The sequence below is a fragment of the Triturus cristatus genome, chromosome 8 (genome assembly GCF_964204655.1).
Source record: "Triturus cristatus chromosome 8, aTriCri1.1, whole genome shotgun sequence".
NCBI lineage: Eukaryota > Metazoa > Chordata > Amphibia > Caudata > Salamandridae > Triturus > Triturus cristatus.
The window spans coordinates 1127603788-1127614227 of NC_140591.1; positions in this window are offsets into that span (position 1 = coordinate 1127603788).

Genomic DNA, 10440 nt, shown 5'->3' on the forward strand with positions numbered 1-10440 from the left:
CCCTGCCAACTCTCTAAGATTTTTGTTTCTTGTACCCATTTAAAGATAACGTGCTGCCATCGGAAGGGAGGGGTCGGACGTGACGCACAGCCTGGCTGCAGACCATGGAACATCTATGACATCGACCAAGGGGGAAGCTACGAAGCAAAAAGGGCGTGAGACGAGACACCATTTTCAGGATGATAAGCGCGAAGGGCTACATCGAGGCCCCCCTGCTCACTGACCAGCGTGCCTGAAGTCTCAACCCGTCGGGCCCGATTGATGGGCCCAGTGCTGGAAGATTCTGCTCCCCTTGGTCCACATTTTTTTGATCCGATCCCACTCCACCCCCCTCTTCCCTCGGCATCCCGAAGCACGTCACACCCTTCTCTCTCTCACCCTCTTTTATATGGATTATGAATCTGACTTACCTACAGAAGAACAAAAAGCAGGTACCCTGTCTCAAAGTACCTATGGTGAACTGTGTTAAGGAACGGGGCTGTGATCGGAGAACAGTGAATGGTCACACCCTGCAACGTGAGAAATTGGATTTGAGCTGGACCTTAGCTCCACCGCCGGTGCTCAACAGTGCCAACGAAAGAAGAACAACAATAAGAGCTTACCAGTGATGGCTCTTTATAAAAAAAAAGGACACTGGAAAGAAGAACCCATGTCAAAGTTGAAAATCCTCTCCCAACCACCTTTTTATATTAACTATCTTCCTATCAAGTTTTCATGATGTTGCATCAATCACTTCCGACTGTACACTGAGAAGTTAAGAAAATGTAACTTTGTATAGTGACATTCATACAACACCAGCCATGTACACGACTATACTGACTATTTTCGATCCACACAAAGTCTGGGCCTTAAGTAATGTATGAAATATCCCTTGTTTTGCCAGAAACATCCTGTTTGCTTTACAGTATCCTATTTGTGCTCAAACAAACTCCCCTCCTCCTGTCCCTGGGCCTGACATGCGGCACAGCTGATGTAACTCTGTATGTACTACCTCCTCGCCTACTTTATCACCTGTATGTAACTATAAGCAAATGTGTCAGATTACTCCTGCCTGCCCTAAAAACTCTGTATCTTTAAGGAATGTACGAAAGACATTAACGATATTATAGCTGAAGGTTAACGAAGATAAATGACGGCCAGGCAAGCTGGCGAGATATGTTAAAAGGGAGGACTGTGGAAATTTAGCTTGCAAACTGAACATTATCTGCGCCATCTTGCCACTCCCCAGTGCCACGCACAGCGAATGCACGGCCGCCATTTTAAGCACCCCACTCTCTCCCCGCTCATTCTCGATCGCCAGCGCTTTCCCCTGGCGCTGCGAGCATCCCCCGCGCGCCGGCCATCCCCGCTCTCTCATACAGGCCGTAAACCCTCTCCTTCTGCGCGACCCTGCTACGGAACCACATCCGACCGACATCCCATACATGGTCGTGCCTCTCCTTTGATAACCCCCTTCCTCTGCGCCCCATTGTCCGAACTGGTCCCAGGCCATCACCTAGCCCTGCGGATGCAGTTTATTGCCCCTACTGTAAGGGAAACACCCCACATCAAAGGGATTACAGTAGATCAAAGCCCCTACCCCCTGAGACCCGACCGGTCACACACACCCCCGGGAATTGGCGGAATACCCTGCTTGCGCGATAGCCATCTCCTACTGCGGGTAAGGTGGGAACTTCTACTGTAGCTATGTGTGGGATCGGATCTGATCCGGGGCTTCAGGGGATGTTCTCTCATGCATCAAGGGAATCTCAAGAATGTACTATGTGTAATAAAGCAATAAACCTGTGTATAAGAGACCAGGTCTCAGAGATGCAGTTAGAGCACCTCGTGACGATACCTTGCTGTCTGATCTGATGTGTTCTGCTCCGACGGAATAAAACTTTGTTTTCTGCCTTCCAGTCTCCGGCGCCTGCCTCTTTCATTGGTAAATTATCGAGTGGTATGAGAGGCGATTACCGCCGGGCAATACTTGAAAGGTTATCGACTGAAACTGCCGCTACCATTTAACATCGGTACTTGAGAGTTAATAGATAGTTGGGTGGGGGAAGGCACAATTCCTGTTGCAGTATGTGAATGTGACTTTAAAAATGCAGCCCCCCTTGGGCGCCCAGCGCTAAGCAAGCATCACATTCCTGGCGACCGAATAAACACACAGCACGCAGGAGGAGGAGAGATGAAAATGGGGGGGGGGGAGAAATGACAAGGGGGAGGGTGGTATTGTGGCCTCAGAGCATGAATGTAAGGGCTAAAAGAAAGGGAAGGTGAGCTGACACAGAGAGAGGGGAGGAGACATGCAAGGAGAGCCTGAACGTTAATAGTGATATTTAGAACATGCAGTAGACTATGTGGCAGAAGGGAACATTTAAAAGCAGTAATCTTGGAAGGGTGGTGGGGCGGTCAAGCAGTGGTGTGGGACAGGCGAGGGCGTGGTGGATACAGCACAGGGAGATTAAGTGAAAGAACTGGAAACAAAGCTTAATTTTATTTTATTTAAACCAAATTAAAAAGAGCTACAACCTCGGAGGCATGGTGTGTGTGACTATGTGGAGAATTATAACAAAGCTAATTCTTATAGGTGTATGAGTTTTTAATAAAAATGATTTTACATCAACAATTAAGTATAAACATCACCGCTGTTGCAGTGACTATTCGAAATGTAATCATTTCCTCATAGGCTTTATATAAAAGCAGACACCACCACCAGATAAATGAATTCACCGTTCCATTGTGGTATACTGTGTTAAAAGATCTGTCACCACACAGTTTGATCAGAGCAATATCATTTCTTGACAGAAAACTCTGAATGCAATAGAAGACTAGCACACCGCAGCACGGCAGGTGAGGCAGGGACGCTGACAGGTGAGCAAATCTGAAACCCATCCAGGGTGGCTGGAAGCAACCCAAGCTAGGGGAATTGAAAGTGATGCTTCATCCAGATGTTCACGCAGATAGGTTATATGAGGAATGACGTGTGCATTGTTTATTAATTTCACAAAAACAGTGGCCATAATTTTTGTTAAATAAAAAAAAAAATCCCGGGACAGTTATTGACGACCCTGAGATGTTCCAGCTGAAAGCGAAGGTAGGGGGTCTCCTATGGTGAAGCCAAAGGGAGGCAGACAGCAAACGAAGAAATCAGACTTCTAGCAAGGGGGCTTGCGAGCTAATCAAAAGAAATGTAAATATGTGCAAGAGGTGAACCACCAAAAGGAAAGACTGCTTGGCAGCCAGGACAGGCTTCAATTGAGGGAGTCACACAAAGCTTCATGATGAATATAAGGGTCTTATCAGCTCAGTTCTAGAGTGTCGGCTCCCGCCAGGTCAAATTAAAAACTCCCTTCGAAACTGGTCTGAACCTGTCAGTGCACTCGTGTACTTTACTGGCGAAAAGACTGATCGATTTCTCAACAATGGCTGTAAAAAGAATCCAGCGGGACTCCACATCACCGATCCCGGTTTACATTTCACGTTTTGCTTCTTCTGGATTTCCCTAAGTGTATTTGCTTTTTTCCCAAGATGTGTTCCTGTATTTGTTCATGCAACACATGACTCTCGCACAGTGAATACTGTTGACACGTGTCCAAGTCATTTCAGATTAGCATGGGTGTTTATATCAGTGCATGATTGAGAGCTCTGAAGCTGAGGCAGCAGTCAGTTCTCATAGTACCAGTCAGTGGGACACAGACGTGTATATACTACATTCCCATCCACATCTTGGCCTCTCTGCGGAGCGATGGACGCATACGTGGCAATCGTAATTATGCTTTTTTGGCCACGGCCCTTTTATCGACCCCCCAACTTTTTCATCCCACTTAACGCATTGCCAACCAGCACTTTGACAAGATCATTCAGAAACGCATGGTTGTAGCCCCAAATCTTCTGTATAAAGAACTGACACCGAAATTGAGTTTACTATATGCGACAAAACAATAAATATAGCCAGGGTTACCCATTTATGGACAGACACTGAGTTCCACGCTACTCACCCTGCCGCTACTGTCGTTAAGTGCTCGCAAGAGATTTACCACACCCGGGTTCTGGGGCCCCATACATCCTCGGGGTGTCCTCGGCACCAAGCCTGCCATCCACCTGCACCAAGCCGCCCACGCCAACTGAGAGATCATGTGCAACGCTCAAGCACAACCCCGGAACGAGCATGGGCACTACACTGCGTGTTTGTGCACAGGACGGGAAGGATAGAGGAAGCCAGGGCAGAGGAAGAGGAAAGTGATGCCCTGCAGGCCCCTCCCAATGTCCGACCCACCCAGAGAGAGGGTGGGATGTAGGACTGCTGGTTGCGGAGAGTCAAAGTGTAAGAATCAAAGTGTAAACCAACCATTCAGGTGTCTGAGGTCTGACCCCTGTACTGCACCCTCGTCACGGTATTTTCTAATCACATCAGTATATTTGTTAAGCTGTTTCGCCTGTTTAGGATACGGAAAGCCTAGCACATTGTCACAGTTACTTACAGAGCACAAGTCCTAAACAAGCATTTGCAATGCAATAGGACTTGCATTTACGCAAGACCTATTGCATTGGAAATGGGAGTGCAGGCGGGCGGGAAGGCACGAACAGGAGTGGGGGAGTGGAGGGGGGCTGAGAATTCACGTACTGCAGGAGGGGGGGAGACAGGGAGGAAAATAGTGTTCTGAGTAAAGGGGCCAGCAGCCATGGAAGAATATAAATGACTACATGGCTGTCATGAGGAGGGACTAACAAGCCTAAAACGAATCGGAAGGCAGCATTTAGGACCTAAGCTAATGAAAAAGATGGGCTGAGAGTGGGCGGAGCTTCCACAAAGCCTCCACGCTATACTGAATACTGCATGCCTCGCAAAGAGAGCAGCGCATGCGCTGCAACGCTAGACTCGACCTAATGAACTTCATATTGACTCCTTTTGCCTTAAAAACAAATAAATTATGCTATTGATATATTACTAAATCACTAAAACTACAATCATTTTCTGATAGGCAGTTGGAGGTATGAGTCGAAGATATCTAGGGTTGCTGATTCCATGTAACAGAAACAACCTCTTTTGTAGAGTTATAGTATAGAGTCATAATAGCAGGATACACTGTCCAGGTGCATAGTAATAGTAACTTGGGTTAATAAAAAACATACATATAAAAAAACTCATGAAAACATTGCAGTTCAAGTGCCCTTATTATAAAATAAAAGTGTGTATGTGCAAAATTGAGAAATACATCGCAGAGCTTGATTTGTCCTAAAAGAATGTTTCATGGGTCACTTTAGCTATCATGTCAGGTTCATTTAAAATAGTAAGGGTCTCGAAGTCAGACATTTATCCGCTATGTCCATAAACTTTATGAACCTCACTGTGGTAATTGGAAGGTAACCCTGCAGGTAAACAGTTATTGCATGTCAATATGTTCTGACTCCAAATTGATTGAAAATGTTGTGGAGCCAGTAACGGTGATCGTTAAGCAGGAAGGTGCAAGTGCATAAGATGCGGGCTAGCAATTCTTCCTGGTTGTTGAAGACAGCACAGCCTTGTTAAAGGTTTCAGTAACCACTTTGGACAATGATCGTGTGCCAATGCATTGCCAGGTCTTGTAGTAGCGTTTGTAATTGTTGGAACTGACACTTTCTGGTTGGCTGAGGCAGTACCCCAGCTAAGCAGAACCTACCACTCCTGTCAGGGGTGGGTGATTACACACACTGTATAACCTGCGCTCATCCTTGGGTAGCTTGTTAATGAGCAGTCAGGCTTACCACAGAGGCAATGTGTAAAGCATTTGCACGTCACAAAAGAGAATTCACATGTAACATATACAAATAACATTTGTATTCAACACACATAATAATCAACACAACATGAATATCATGTATTTCTGGGCATAAATGACAATGGGAATTTTTACTAGCAGTACTAGGCCCAACCGTGTTCAAATAACATCAGTAATATGCACACTTGGGAAAGATCCTAATCTATACACTCCCCCAGCACCCTTATGCAGTGCAAAACGTTATCCAGCCCAGGCCTACCCTAGCAATTCTTATAATTCAATACCACACAGTTATAGAGTGCAACCGAGGTCCCAACAATATCAGAAATATGAAAACACAACAAATTATAACACTTTTTAGCTGCCTCGCAGCCCAAGGCCGCGCGGGTAAGACCAAAGTCAAATGTTATGCTATTCTGGCAAGAAATCAACGTATCAGACAAACCGCCATACTGTGGCGTGAATCACGGGCAGTTCCCCACTGTCACTTCCACACATGCACTCACTCCATACTGCTAGACGGAGGGATGGATATCAGACAAGTCCGTACGGAAGTGCTCACACATATACGCACTGAGCACCCTAATGCGATGCAGCTGATACCCAGCAGGTCAGTTAGTTACACACTGCAGACCTGTGGCCCCAAGCCTCCCTCCATCCTCTAACTCACCAGACTATCCTACACCGATAGATTGGAGACAACCCTTTCTCCCCCCAGGCACTAGGCCGCACACAGCCGAAGTCACTCTTTAGTCAGGGTCCCAGGATAGCAGGTGGGGTAGGCAGCAAGGACAATCAGGAGGCAGTCGGCAAAAGGTGTTTGGTAGCCATTTGAGAAGTTCACCCACAAGGTGCGGAGCAGACATGGGCCGAGGGCAATAGACTGTCACACCAAAGGGGTCCCCAAGGGCCAGTCGGCACCAGCCTAGTTCTGCGAAGCGCAGGGAGGGGGGTCACGCAGTCAATTGACTGTAATGGCAGGTGGACACATATTTAAGAGCACCACCAGTGCAAAGTGCACACCAGCCTGCCGTGGCAGGCCAGGGACACATTTAGGAGCACCATTGGTGTAAAGCACACCCCAGACTGCAACGGGAGGTCGGACATGTATTTAGGAGCACAATTGGTGAGAATGCACACCTCAGCCTGCATGGGCAGGCTGGGCACACACTTAGCACACCCTTGGTGCCGAGCGCACATATGACTGCAATGGCAGGCTGGACACATTCAATGACACCATTGGTACAAGTGCACATAGTAGTCTGCACTGGCAGGCTGGACCCAGGTCTTAAAACATTGTAGGTGCAAATGCACACCCACTGGCCGGCCATGGCAGAACTGGCCCATGCTTTAGAACCCTCAGGTGAGCACTCCTTACTAAAGTGTGTTGCTAGGGCGTTCACATTCCTCAGTCCCTAAGGCCCTAAGAAGAGAATCGGCCACAACGGGAAGTGTCCCATGGGGAGAGCCAACTCCCCTAGGTAGGAAAAACCCACATGGAGATTCATCCCTACCCGGGCAGTGCACACGCAGATATACCTACCCGGCCACTCACCTAACCCGGTTTGGTGGTAGTGAATCGCCCCCTCAAGGTTGGCTAGGGAGTGAGACCAGCAAACCTGAGCATGAGTCATTTTTGAAAGGCTATTCAGGTGGGTGGCACAATCGGTGTGGCGTGCCCCTGTTAGCCAATGTCGCACATGCCCTGGGTATTTGGTGTACCTTTTTACAAGGCATTCACAGGTACGACAACTAAACCAATCAATTAAGCACCCTATGCTGACATGTGCAGGAAGGCCGCTCACACTTTTCCCCTGGGAAAGTGTCCAGAGTCTTAAGGTCAGGAAAAGAGAGCTGGTAAAAACCAGGAGGCCAAAAAGCAAAACTGTTGTAGGGAAATCCCCTTCAGAAGGCCTATGTCCAACAATCATTTTCTGTCAAATGGGCCTGCAGCGCCAGGTACTTTTAGGTGTTGATGGACATCCAATCATGGCTTCTATGTCAGAATGACTCCTTAATGATAATGAACAAGATGTATCTTACATGTTTACTGAGAAGATGTTTAAACTGCTTTTTTGTTAAATGATGATCTCACAGTGATTCTGGTTTGTGTGTTGAAAGTGTGTCTTTTAGTGGAGTTGCCCAGGCATTCTTGAATGGATCTGTGTGGATTTCTTCCCAGACTAAGGCCTAGAGGGTCTTGGTGTTTGCTCTGCGCAACACAAAGAGGTTTTTTAGAAGCCTTGATTTGTGGGCCAGGTCATGTTCAAATAGCCTAAACTCAAGCCTTATATGGGACTGCGAGGCGTCTACTGGAAAACCAACAAGCATGTGCAATGCAATCGGTTTCGCCTTTGGGAACTTATATGTATTTAGCTATGCAGCACATTAGCCTGGGTGCTGAAACACCTACTGTTCTTTAACATGGATAGAAAATGAGCACCAAACTGCGTGACATGCCAGCTGTGGGAACACATGGAGAGAAATATTGCCTTTGAGCACTAAATAATATAGTCCAAAGCTCTGTTTTTAATATAAAATCCGGGCCTTCAGTGGTCATATCACTGAAAAGACAAGATTTGAAAAAAATATTATTGTCTACGGGTGCTCATGGAAGACAATTTCTATAGACTGAAATCTAGAGAATGCTAAAGTGATTCTAGTATTTTACTGACCTCTGCTAGTCGTTTTCTATCAAGAAAGTTAACTAGAGGCAGTTGCCAGAAAAATTAAAAAAAGAAAGTCCCTAATCAGAAAGCAATTCTGGTATTTTACTGACCTCTGCTGGTCGTTTTCTATTAAGACAGTTAAATAGAGGCAGTTGAACAGAAAAAAAAGTCCCTAAGAGGAAGCAGACACGTCCTAGGGCTGATCTCCAGAGCCCAAAAAGTACATACACATATAAGTATATACTAAAGTATATACAAGAGGTCTTGAATGCTCGACCTAAAAAGGATGCAAAAGACTTTGCATTGTACAAAATTTAGAAACAATGTCAGTTTTTTGGGGAATGCTTCAGCGCCATAGGCCAAACATGGAACTAGTTTGGCTTTTACCACATGGAGTAACGGACTCAGTGGGGGGTATGCTGTGTTGGCCAGGAGTTCCCAGAAGGCGAAGATGAGCGAGGCAAGCTTGGGCTTCAGGGCGTTCAAGTGCTGAAGGTGGGAGGTGCGATCCTGGAGCCAAGCTCCCAGATATTTAAATGTGGTTGTTCTCTTTAAAATGGCACCGCCCAAGCGCCGTGAGCCCTTTTTGATGAGGCGTTTCCCAGAAATACGAACATTCGTCTTTTCCAGATCGACTGTCATTTAATTTTCCTTGCAATATGTATCTAGGATGTCAAGTAGTCTCTGAAGGCCGACACCAGTTTGGCTCAGTAGGACTGCATTGTCTGAATATTGTAAGGTTGAGACTGCTTGTTGAGCTAGTTTTTGGGGATGTGAGTCTGCTTAGTTTAGTCGAATTGTATGATCCAACAAGAATAAATCAAAAAGGAGGGGGGCTAGGACACATCCTTGTTTCAATCCTCTGTTTATTTGGATTTTGCAGGACAGCTTGCCTTGGACTCATTTGTTTGTGTACATAAGCTGAATTGCATGGAGGAAATTTGATAGACTATTCATCCCTTAGAGTGTTTTTTCCAAAGTAGGACTCTGTCGACATGGCTAAATGCCTTCAGGAAGTTGATAAAGCAGGCGAAGACCAACTGTCTTTTGCTGATTGTTCTTCCTACAAGCATTTGATGTGCTGCCAGATTGTCCAGAATGCTTGAGGCAGGCCTGAAGCCAATCTGCTTAAGAGGAATTAGTTTTCCGGACACTGCCCATGATTTTAAATCTTTCAGGAGGCACCTTGTGAAGTGTTTAGCCTCCGTGTCCAGCAAGGCAATCAATCAGTAACTCTCTGTGTTTGGGTAAGAACCCTTTTTTATAATTTGGGTGCAGCACAGAGCCATGCCAGGAAATGGAGACTGAGTTTGTTCCAGCGAATGATTAAACAGTTTGAAAAATACTGATGCCTAGTATGTTATATCTTGTTTAAAATCAATTGTGGGAAGGCCATGTGGGCAGGGGGCACCATCGCCCCTGCTTTGCGGATACAATTTTCAATGGCTTTTTCTCGGTACTCCATAGGTGGCTAGGATGAATGATAGGAGACTTACTGAGAATCAGGTGTGTCCCTGGAGTACAAAGACTGGATGTGTGATATCCAGGACCGGTGCTCCATAGCGCTCCCGTCAACTCATGGGGAGGCACTTCGGAATCGCTTGATCACGCTCCAGAAGGCTTGCTAGTTTCGGCTGGAGAGAGCTTTAAGGAGTTCTAGCCAGATTTCATTTTCTTTGCTTTGCTGCCCAAAGTGATTTTTTTATAGGCGTTCCCTTATGTTTTGATGTTTTCTTTTTTTGCCTGTTGGATTATTTGAGGATTTAATGGCCTTGGCTTGCTTGTCCAGATTTTCTTCTCATTTCTTTTGTGTACCAACTCTTAGTTTGAGGCTTTCTTTGGGTGTATAGAGAGGTTGTGTGGGCCACAAAATATTGTTTGAGCTCTGTTTGGACCCTTTTCCAGGTTTGGAAAGGGTTTCCATCATCCCAAAGCATGGTATCTGTGGCAGCTTGCCATCCCTTTTTATTGTCCCAGTGATGTAAGATTCCAGAGCATGCTCCCTCTTGAGTGTATGTTAGTTT